This window comes from Salvelinus sp. IW2-2015, linkage group LG36, assembly GCF_002910315.2.
Source record: "Salvelinus sp. IW2-2015 linkage group LG36, ASM291031v2, whole genome shotgun sequence".
Lineage (NCBI taxonomy): Eukaryota > Metazoa > Chordata > Actinopteri > Salmoniformes > Salmonidae > Salvelinus > Salvelinus sp. IW2-2015.
The window spans coordinates 25,124,837-25,135,918 of record NC_036875.1 but is presented as its reverse complement, the minus strand read 5'-3'; the positions used below and the strand labels follow the sequence as shown (position 1 = coordinate 25,135,918).

General features: G+C 45.5%; 1 pseudogene; it reads left to right on the top strand.

Moving 5' to 3' along the window:
- The first annotated feature begins 2,200 nt into the window (after nucleotides 1-2,200).
- LOC111959261 (tryptophan--tRNA ligase, mitochondrial-like) overlaps nucleotides 2,201-11,082 on the top strand; it is a 35,556-nt pseudogene continuing 26,674 nt past the window's right edge.

Sequence of the window (11,082 nt, the reverse complement as noted above, 5' to 3'; positions counted from 1 at the left end):
TGGCCACCCCTCATAGCCTGGTCCTCTCTAGGTTTCTTCCTAGGTTTTGGCCTTTCTAGGGAGTTTTTCCTACCACCGTGCTTCTACACCTGCAATTGCTGCTGTTTGGGGTTTTAGGCTGGGTTTCTGTACAGCACTTTGAGATATCAGCTGATGTAAGAAGGGCTATATAAATACATTTGATTTGATTTGATGATGACAGAAGTGAGTACTACGGGGCGATAGTCATTTATTTCAGTTACCTTAGCTTTCTTGGGAACAGGAACAATGGTATAGAGGGATTGATTGAATATGTCCTTAAACACACCAGGCAGCTGGTCTGCGCATGCTCTGAGGACTCTGCTCTGGTTTTCTTTTTGTAACCCGTGATTTACTGTAGACCCTGCCACATAAGTCTCGTGTTTGAGCCGTTGGATTGTCTCTATACTGACGCTTTGCTTGTTTGATTGCCTTGCGGAGGGAATAACTACACTGTTTGTATTCGGTCATGCTTCCGGTCACCTTGCCCTGGTTAAAAGCAGTGGTTCGCGCTTTCAGTTTCACGCGAATGCTGCCGTCAATCCACGGTTTCTAGTTTTGGGAAGGGTTTAATAGTCACAGTGGGTACAACGTCTCCGATGCACTTGCTAATAAACTCGCTCACCGAGTCAGTGTATACATCAATATTGTTGTCTGAGGCTACCCGGAACATATCCCAGTCCACGTGATCGAAGCAATCTTTAAACGTGGAATCCGATTGGTCAGAGCATCATTGGATAGACCTGAGCACAGGCGTTTCCTGTTTTAGCTTTGCCTATAGGATGGGAGCAAAAAAATCATGGTCAGATTTGCTGAAGGGAGGGCGAGGGATGTCACGCCCTGACCTTAGTTCCTTTTTTATGTCTCTATTTTGGTTTGGTCAGGGCGTGAGTTCGGGTAGGCATTCTATGTTTTGCATTCTATGTGTTGTATTTCTTTGTTGTTTGGCCGGGTGTGGTTCTCAATCAGAGGCAGCTGTCTATCGTTGTCTCTGATTGAGAACCATACTTAGGTAGCTCTTGCCCACATGGGTTTTGTGGGTAGTTGTTTTCTGTTTTGTGTCTGCACCAGACAGGACTGTTTCGTTTTGTTCCACTTTTGGTTTTTGTTTCAGTGTTCAGGTTATTAATAAAAATCATGAATACGTACCACGCTGCACCTTGGTCCTCTTCCTCAGACGAACGGCGTGACAGGGGAGGACTTTGTATGCGTCACGGAAGTTAGAGTAGCAATTGTCCAGAATGCTACCAGCTCATGTCGTGCATTTGATATGCTGATAGAATTTAGGAAGCCTTGTTCTCAGATTAGTTTTGTTAAAATCCCCACCTACAATAAATGCAGCCTCAGGATATATGGTTTCCAGTTTACATAGAGTCCAGTGAAGTTCTTTCAGGGCCGTCGAGATATCTACTTGGGGGGGATATACATGGCTGTGACTATAATTGGAGAGAATTATCTTGGGAGATAATGCGGTCGGCATTTGATTGTAAGGAATTCTAGGTCAGGTGAACAAACGGACTTGGGTTCCTGTATGTTGTTACGATTACACCATGAGTCATTAATAATAAGGCATGCACTCCAGCCCTTCTTCTTACCAGAGAGATGTTTGTTTCTGTCGGCGCGATGCATGAAGAAACCGGGTGGCTGTACCGACTCTGACAACATATCCCGAGTAAGCCAGTGAAACAGAGAATGTTACAATCTCTGATGTCTCCCTGAAAGCCAGCTTCTGCCCTCATTTGGTCCACCTTGTTGTCTAGAGATTGGACATTGGTGAGTAATATGCTCGGAAGCGGCGGATGGTGTGCTCGCCTTCTAAATCTGACCAGTAGGCCGTTCCGTATGCCTCTGACCGCGTTGTTCAGGATTGGCCTCTGGGATTAGATCCCATGTCCAGGGTGGAGGTCCGAACAAAGGACCCGCTTCGGGAAAGTCGTATTCTTGGTCGTAATGTTGGTATGTTGACGTCACTTTTATATCCAATAGTTCTTCCCGGCTGTATGTAATAACACATAAGATTTTCTGGGCGAACAATGTAAGAAATAATACATAGAAAAACGAATTACTTCATAGTTTCCTAAGGACCTGAAGCGAGGCGACCATCTCTGTCGGCGCCATCTTGCTAATCAATCTTGCTAATCAATGGCCAGTGGGAGCCCCGTAGTTCCTGTCACGTTCCAAGATGGCTCTGCCCATCAGGGGTAACGTGAAATATCTCCTTAAATTCATTCAAAAGCATCATTCTCCAAGAAGAATATTCTGCGCTGGAGAATGTGTGTAGAGAAAGGTATTGTGTTTCAAATGCACATTTACTGTAGCTATGTGTTTTATTGTTCTTAGACCAGGAGAAAAGAGTAGGGTGCTAATGTTAACAGCTCAGGTTCATAAAACAGTCACTGCTAGCTGATACAAGCATTCCTGGCTTGTTGGGGAAATGTAGCTCTGATTTCTAAACAAAATGTATCATTATTGATTTGTTCAAGTGTACAACCAACCAGTGGCGATTTTAGCATGTCAATCTTGGTGGGGGGAAAAAAAGTGGGAATGCATGCCTGAAAGCCACAACACAACACAAACAATACATTAATTGCACTATAACGGTGATAAACGGTGCCCACAAACTGTTTACAAAAACTGCTGTCCCAACAAAAGTCCCAACACCTTAACACTCACTGCTACACCTGGCTATCAGCGAAGCCTTGTCTGGCTGCAAAACAGTTAATTCAGCCTCATTTACTGCCTTTAAAAAACATAGCTGATATGGCTGACTTGCTTAACCTGTCTAGGACTGGGGTTCCGCTGGGGTTTAGCAAAGGTAGCTTTCACAAAACCCACAAATAGAGATACAATTAATCACTAACCTTTGAACATCTTCATCAGATGAGTCATATACAGTGGGGAGAACAAGTATTTGATACACTGCCGATTTTGCAGGTTTTCCTACTTACAAAGCATGTAGAGGTCTGTAATTTTTATCATAGGTACACTTCAACTGTGAGAGACGGAATCTAAAACAAAAATCCCGAAAATCACATTGTATGATTTTTAAGTAATGAATTTGGTCACCTTGCCCTGGTTAAAAGCAGTGGTTCGCGCTTTCAGTTTCACGCGAATGCTGCCGTCAATCCACGGTTTCTGGTTTGGGAATGTTTTTATCGTTGCTGTGGGTACGACATCGTCAATGCACTTCCTAATGAACTCGCTCACCGAATCAGCATATTCGTCAATATTGTTGTTGGACGCGATGCGGAACATATTCCAATCCGCGTGATCGGAAGCAGTCTTGAAGCGTGGATTCAGATTGGTCGGACAGCGTTGAACAGACCTGAGCGCGGGAGCTTGTTGTTTGAGTTTCTGTTTGTAGGCTGGATCAACAAAATGGAGTCGTGGTCAGCTTTTCCGAAAGGGGGGCGGGGGGGCGGCTTATAAGCGTCGCGGAAATTAGTATAACATGGTCTAGTGTTTTTCCAGCCCTGGTAGCACAATCGATATGCTGATAGATTTAGGGAGTTTTGTTTTTTGATTGCCTTGTTAAAATCCAGCTACGATGAATCAGCCAGGGTGTGTGGTTTCCAGTTTACAAAGAGTAGATAGTTCGTTCAGGGCATGCATGTGTCTGCTTGGGGGGAATGTATAGCTGTGATTATGATGACGAGAATTCCCTTGGTAGATAATGCGGTCGACTTTTGATTGTGAGGGTTCTAGATCAGGTGAAGAAACGACTTGAGTTCTTGTGTGTTGTTATGATGATCACACCACTTCTCGTTAATATAGGATACCCCCCGCCCTTCTTACCGGAAAGATGTTTGTTTCTGTCGGGCGATGCAGTGAAGAAACCAGCTGGTGCACCGCTCGTTAGCGTCCTTGAGTTACCTGTTTCCGTGAAGCAGAGCACGTTGCATCCTGATGTTCCTGGAATGTACGCGTGCTCGGATTTCATCAACTTTATTGTCAAGAGACTGGACATTGGCGAGTAGTATGTCAGGGAGTGGAGCGCAGTGTGCGCGTCTCCGAAGCTGACCACGAGAGAGGTTTTCCCTTTTTCGGCGTCGCACAGGGTCGCCGGCTGGGATCAGATCCATTGTATTGGGGTGGAAGGCAAAACACTGGATCCGTTTCGGGAGGTCATATTCCTGGTAAGGAACGATGATGAGTTGACGTTAATCGTATATTCAGTAGTTCCTCCGACTGTATGTAATGAAACCTAAGATTACCGGGTACCGATGTAGAAATAAACGTGTAAAAAACAAAATTCTGCATATTTTCCAAGGAACACGAAGCGAGGCGGCATCTCTTTCGGCGCGAAGTCTATGACGAAGTTAAACAAATGTGGCTTGGCTGACAATTGAGATGCAAACTACGGAATAAGGGGACGGACGCGGATAAGAGGCAATCCGTAATTTCGATTAAGACTTTCATGACCGAGTTAGGATGGATGTAGTCAATATACTATTTGTCAGCAATCTTTGAATTGTACACGCAGAATTCAGACATGGGCCATTCTTACGGTGTTTCTCGTGCACCAAGTCAGACCATAGGATAAATAAAGGGGGCATAAAAGCAGATAAGGAAAACTCTCTAATATTCATTGATTATTTTTCAAAAACAGGTTAAGGCTACATGTGCACCCCAAGTCAGAACAATAGGCGAAGTTAAGAGGTGAAAATAGACCAAATTATTAGGGTGAGGCACATTGGGCTACTAACAGGTTACTACACCAACAAGCATCTTGGTATTACTAAGTCGTCTTAACTAGCAGTAAAGACAATATTCCTGGCATAGTATAGCATCGATTTGATGCAGGCAGCATAAATCATTTTTGGGTCCACTTGTGTCAGCTGTGCCCATGAAAGCAAAGGTGGCACGCTGGCGGTCCTTCGTGGGCCATGTTTTTGAGAAACATCAAAACTTTGGCATAAAGTCTGGGCTTCCATGGATTTACAGGTGCTTTTCAGAGACAACTTGGGAACTTGTTGGGGGGGGGAGAGGGGGGGGGGGGGGGGAGGAAGGTTGATGTCCAATAGGTGTGTTACGGGGGAGAAGTCAGGTGCAGGATGAGCAAGAGTGGTCGAGTGACAGTGGCATGCACTAGAGTAGAGTTCGGATATGTGTACGATTACGATTTAATACTCAGCATATATAAACAGTATAAGGCACAAATAAGATCCGACGGGGACGAAGTGTTACTAAAAAGTAAGGTGGTGGCAATTAGATGTCAAAATCGAGAACAACAGACAAATGTGACCAACCTAAGACATTGTATGGTGGGGTTGAACGGGGCTAGAAATACATGTAGATTGATTAGGGAATGAAAACCAGGTGTGTATGGGACAAGACAAAACAAGGAGAGGAGCCGACTTCGGCGGAAGTCGTGACTGGCCTCGGGGACGACCCGGAGGACGAGGCGCAGGGCGATCCAGCCGGTGACGGTGAAACTCCCGCAGCAGTTCAGGATCCAAAAGATCCGCAAACAGAACCCAGCACCTCTCCTCCGGACCATACCCCTCCCACTCCACGAAGTACTGAAGGCCCCCCCAGAAGGCCCCCCCAGGACTAGGCCTAATCAGTGTCTGGGAAACCAGCACTTAGAATCTATAATGTAATTTATAAACTAGCCTACTTATAAATAAACCCTTCATAATATATGATCATGTTAAGTAAAGGGATTCTCTGGTACTTTTGTATACTTTTTAGCCAGTCGTTCTGAAAGTAGCACTCATGAGCCAAAAGTGGTCCCCAAAAATTGCCAACTACGTCACATACTGTATATGCAGATTTGTGCAGCACGTCTTTTGCTCTCTCTCTCGCTTAGTTGTGGGTGCAAGATTTCATATGGTCAGCCCCTCACTCATATGGTGAGGGGCTGAAGTTCATTGATTGAAATCGAATTGCTAAGGGGCTGGCCCATGTGGGGGAAAATTTAGGGGAACTGGTGCAGCATAGCTTCCAGAAAAAGTTGCTTTCAAACTAGGGATTTCATGGCTACTTGAGGTACGAGAATAATTATGCATGTATGAACTAAGCTACACATTGACACGTCCATCCCAAAGCAGGTTTCAAAAAATACATAGTAGTCGCCAACGTTCCGGAACATGTCTTCAATGTCATATTTAATGGATACTCTCAAATAACAGTTATTTTAGTGTATTTGCTTGAACAGTGGTCAGTCACCAACCTTGGTGCTGGTCATGCATGCTTCTAATCTACCAGTACCACACCTGATGCAAACCCTCAGGTGTATGTGTATTAGTACTAGGCTGGAACAAAATCCTGCACACTGGAGTATGGAGTTTTGAACAGCATGGCCCACTTAGCTTGTGTTGGTATGCTCAATCTGCTTATATAGTAATGATTTGGACTGTTGTTGCATAAGGACATGTCCTCAGAAAATATGAGATTTTTGATAATACATTTTGTCATTAATTTCAGGTCACTAGAATATTACCTAGAGTGGCCAACCTTGACTCGGTAGAGTGAATGCAACACCTGTAAATACTGACCTCTTCAACCCAGGGTTTCCGGCCAAGGAACGAGCCCCCGGGACAATAGTTAGAGCCTTTTGGCACAGCAAGGACGCTAATTACTACGATCCAGTTAAAACCCCCGTATACCGATATATAAGCCTACTACACGATCCACTTCTCACTCGGTGATGTACGAACTGCCCGCCTTAATGACTGCCTGGTGGTGCCGAGGAAAGGAATGCGCGCTCACCACCGGTGCGTCTGTGTTTTGTTAAGGCGATATCTCTTGAGATGTTGAGAGGTGTACGCCGAGGCGGGAGGCTAGATGGAAGTGGAGGAACGTTCTGCTGCCTGCAACATCCTCCAGCATAACCGGTTTGGCGGTGGGTCAGTCATGGTGTGGGGTGGCATTTCTTTGGGGGGCCGCACAGCCCTCCATGTGCTCGCCAGAGGTAGCCTGACTGCCATTAGGTACCGAGATGAGATCCTCAGACCCCTTGTGAGAGCATATGCTGGTGCGGTTGGCCCTGGGTTCCTCCTAATGCAAGACAATGCTAGACCTCATGTGGCTGGAGTGTATCAGCAGTTCCTGCAAGAGGAAGGCATTGATGCTATGGACTAGCCCGCCCGTTCCCCAGACCTGAATCCAATTGAGCACATCTGGGACATCATGTCTCGCTCCATCCACCAACGCCACGTTCCACCACAGACTGTCCAGGAGTTGGCRGATGCTTTAGTCCAGGTCTGGGAGGAGATCCCTCAGGAGACCATCCGCCACCTCATCAGGAGCATGCCCAGGCRTTGTAGGGAGGTCATACAGGCACGTGGAGGCCACACACACTACTGAGCCTCATTTTGACTTGTTTTAAGGACATTACATCAAAGTTGGATCAGCCTGTAGTGTGGTTTTCCACTTTAATTTTGAGTGTGACTCCAAATCCAGACCTCCATGGGTTGATAAATTTGATTTCCATTGATAATTTTTGTGTGATTTTGTTGTCAGCACATTCAACTATGTAAAGAAAAAATTTCATTCATTCAGATCCAGGATGTGTTATTTTAGTGTTCCCTTTATTTTTTTGAGCAGTGTATAACTGGCCTGAGAGAGCCATAATGGTGAATCTATTTTTGTCAGGATGTGATGTATGCAGAACTGATATTAAATCAGTTGATAGGGGCAGAAAGACTAACCTGAGTGCAAACATGCAGCAGCTTTGGGTAGACATGATTCCTCACAGCTCTGTGTAACATGGTGCTCCATCCATTCCTCTCTGTCCGCTCCTTAACTTGACTGTGGTCCCAGTGGCTGATATCAGTCATCTCAACCCACATGGGAGGGAGAGGGGAACAGGGAAACATCATGGACTTTAGGTTGAGTATATTCATTAATTGCCCTATTTATTTTAAACAGTCAGAAAAGCCCACTAATTCTCACCAGTCCCCTCCATACAGGATAATTAGGTATGTCACAGTCCTGCTAGGCCCACAAATGCTTTGCACATTAGCCATTTGTCCAAATTTCATTTTTTGAAATACCTAAGCTGAATTACAGAATAAGTCTGTCTCTGTAATATGTCCATCTTAATACCAAGGGAGCCTTACACGTTTCCCAATCCCATGTCTTACACTGTGGAGACCCAGAGGTTGGACAGAAGGTCTGACACTTTTAATTAAAATGTACCAAGTATCTGGTATCGCACTTTTGGGTCGAGCTCAAGTCAACAGATGCTGCCTGTGCAGGAGGAAATTACTGGACTCTTTAGAGAAAGAGAGAGGGATGGGGAGAGACAGCTGACAGTGGTTGGCCCTGGCCTGAGTGTTACCATAATTATAGATTGAATAATTTATGAAGTGTGTGAAGGTTATTTTTGCTGTGTTGTGACTTATGTGCTTATGGTATTATTAGTTCCACTTTCGTTTCCCCTCCACTCTGTGGAGTAAAATTAAACAACTCCATCATTAAGTCATTGAGGGAGGAAATATTTTTATAGAGAAATTCTAAACCCTCCTTATTTAATGCAAAGGCCTATTAATGTTACCAAATGCTATTGGAAAGGACTTCATTTGTCCAATGTCTTGATTTGTACACATTGTGCCCAACAAAGCTGTAGCTGTATAAGGTTAGCTAGGCCTGGGCTGTAGCTGTATCGGGTTAGCTCAGGCCTGGCTTGTAGCCTCCGTATAAGGTTAGCTAGGGCCTGGCGGTGCTGTTATGGCTTAGCTAAGTGCTTACTAATGGTTAGCTAGGCCCCCCTGGCCTAGTTGTATAGTCTGCGCTAGCTGTATATCAGGTATTAGCTAAGGCCTGGGCTGTAGCTGCTATACTAGGTTAGCTAGGACCTGTGTCTCGTACGCTGTATCAGGTAAGCTAGGCTGTGGCCTGTATCAGTTTAGCTGCCTGGGCTGTATTCAGGTTCAGCTAAGCCTGGGCTGTATCCAGGTTAGCGTAGACCTGGCTGTAAGCTTGTACAGGTAAACTAGCCCTGGGCTGTATCAGGTCAGCTAGGCCTGGGCTGTATCAGGTTAGCTAGGCCTGGGCTGTATTAGGTTAGCTACGCTAGGCTGTAGCTGTATAAGGTTAGCTAGGGCCTGTGCTGTAGCTGTATTGGTAAGCTAGGCCTGGGCTGTGTCAGGTTAGCTAAGCCTGGGCTGTATCAGGTTAGCTAGACCTGGGCTGTAGCCTGTATTGGTCAGCTAGGCATGGGCATGTAGCTGTATAAGTTAGCTAGGCCTGGGCTGTAGCTGTATAAGGTTAGCTAGGCTTTGGGCATAGTTGTAGCGGGTTAGCTAGGGCCTGGGCCGTAGACTGTAGTGGTTTAGTCTCTAGGCCTAGCCGCGCAGCGGTTTTGGGTTTGTTAGCCACCACGGCGCCTCTAGTTCTGCGAAGTAATTGGGTAGGGCATACCGTTAGACCTGAGCTCAGACTGTAGCTATAGCTTTGTATTCCGCGGTAGTCTTGGGCCTAGGCTTTAGCCGTAGCTGTAGATATATATTGGGGTAGTCCTGGCCTATGGCTTTAGCAGTAGCCTGTCTGTATATTGGGAGCAGTCCTGGGCCCGGGCTTAATAGCAGTAGCTGTTTAGATATATTTCTGGGGTAGTTCTGGGCCCGGGCTTTAGCCATAGCTGTTAAGATATATATTGTGGTAGTCCTGGGCCTGGGCAATTAGCAGATAGCTCTACATATATATTGGGGTAGTCCTGGGTGTAACAGTATAACTTTTAGACCGTCCCCTGCGCCCCGACACGGCGGCGATCCAGGGACCTCTGCACACTCAACAACAGCTCACCCACGGCATCGTTACCCATCGCTCCACAAAAGCCACAGCCCTTGCAGAGCAAGGGGAACCACTACTTCAATTCAAGGTCTCAAAGCGAGTGACGTAACCGATTGAAACGCTATTAGCGCGCACTCACGACTAGCTAGCCATTTCACATCCGTTACATGGGCATAGGCTTTAGCAGTAGCTGTATATATCAGTTGAAGTCGGAAGTTTACATACACCAATAGCCAAATACATTTAAACTCAGTTTCACAACTATTGTGACATTATAATCTGTAGTAAAAATTCCCTGTCTTATGGTCAGTTAGGATCACCCACTTTATTTTAAGAATGTGAAATGGCTCAGAATAATAGAGAAGAGAATGATTTATTTCAGCTTTTAAATTTATTATCATCCATTTCCCAGTGTGTAAACGTTTACATCACTCAATTAGTATTTTGGTAGCACTTATCCTTTTCAATTGGTTTAAATTGGGTTCAAATGTTTCTCGGGTAGCTTCCCCACCAATAAGTTGGGTGAATATTGGCCAGTTCCTCCGTGGAAGATCTGTATAACTGAGCTAGGTTTAGTGGACCTCCTTGCTCGCACACGCTTTTTTCAGTTCTGCCCACACATTTTCTATGGGATTTGAGATCAGTCAGGCGCTTTGTGATGGCACTCCAATACCTTGACTTTGTTGTCCTTAAGCCTTTTGCCACCAATTTGGAAGTATCTTGGGGGTCATTGTCCATTTGGAAGACCCGTTTGGCGACCAAGCTTTAACTTCTGACTGATGTCTTGAGATGTTTACTTCAATATATCCTCATGATGCCATCTATTTTGTGAAGTGCACCAGTCCCTCCTGCCAGCAAAGCACTCCCACAACATGATGCTCGCCACCCCCGTGCTTTACGGTTGGGATGGAGTTCTTCGGCTTGCAACGCCTCCCCCTTTTTCCTCACAAACACTAACGACGGTCGATTATGGCCAAACAGTTCTATTTTTGTTTCATCAGACCAGGGACATTTTCTCCAAAAAGTACGATCTGTTGTCCCATGTGCAGTTGCAACCGTAGTTTGGCTTTTTTTAATGGGTGGTTTTGGATGCAAAGTGGCTTCTTCCTTGCTGAGCAGCAGCCTTTCAGGTTAACTGCTCGATATTGGACTCGTTCTTACTGTGGATATAGATACTTTTGTACCATCTCTCACACAAGGTCCTTTGCTGTTGTTCTAGGATTGATTTGCAACTTTTTCGGCACCCAAAGTTACGTTCATCTCTAGGAGACAGAACGCGTCTCCTTCCTGAGCGGTTATGATGGCTGTGTGGTCCCCATAGTC